Genomic DNA, 218 nt, shown 5'->3' with positions numbered 1-218 from the left:
AACAATGCGGGAAGCAGGCAGCGCAGGCAGGAAGGCTCGCAAAGTGGTAGAAGGTCCCGAAGCAGCCGAAGGGCCCACGCTAGAGGTTTGTTCGTTAGTAAGGGCCAACAACTGGATCCGAAAGCGAAAGGCGGCAATTGTAGGTTTTGTAAAAATCGAGGAGATAAAGAGCGAGAAGCGATTTGTGGGGACCGTACAAGAAGAACGAAAGGGCACGT

This window comes from Cystoisospora suis (genome assembly GCF_002600585.1).
Source record: "Cystoisospora suis strain Wien I chromosome Unknown contig_1943, whole genome shotgun sequence".
Classification (NCBI taxonomy): domain Eukaryota; phylum Apicomplexa; class Conoidasida; order Eucoccidiorida; family Sarcocystidae; genus Cystoisospora; species Cystoisospora suis.
The sequence above is the reverse complement of the archived record's forward strand: the minus strand, read 5'-3'. Positions refer to the sequence as shown.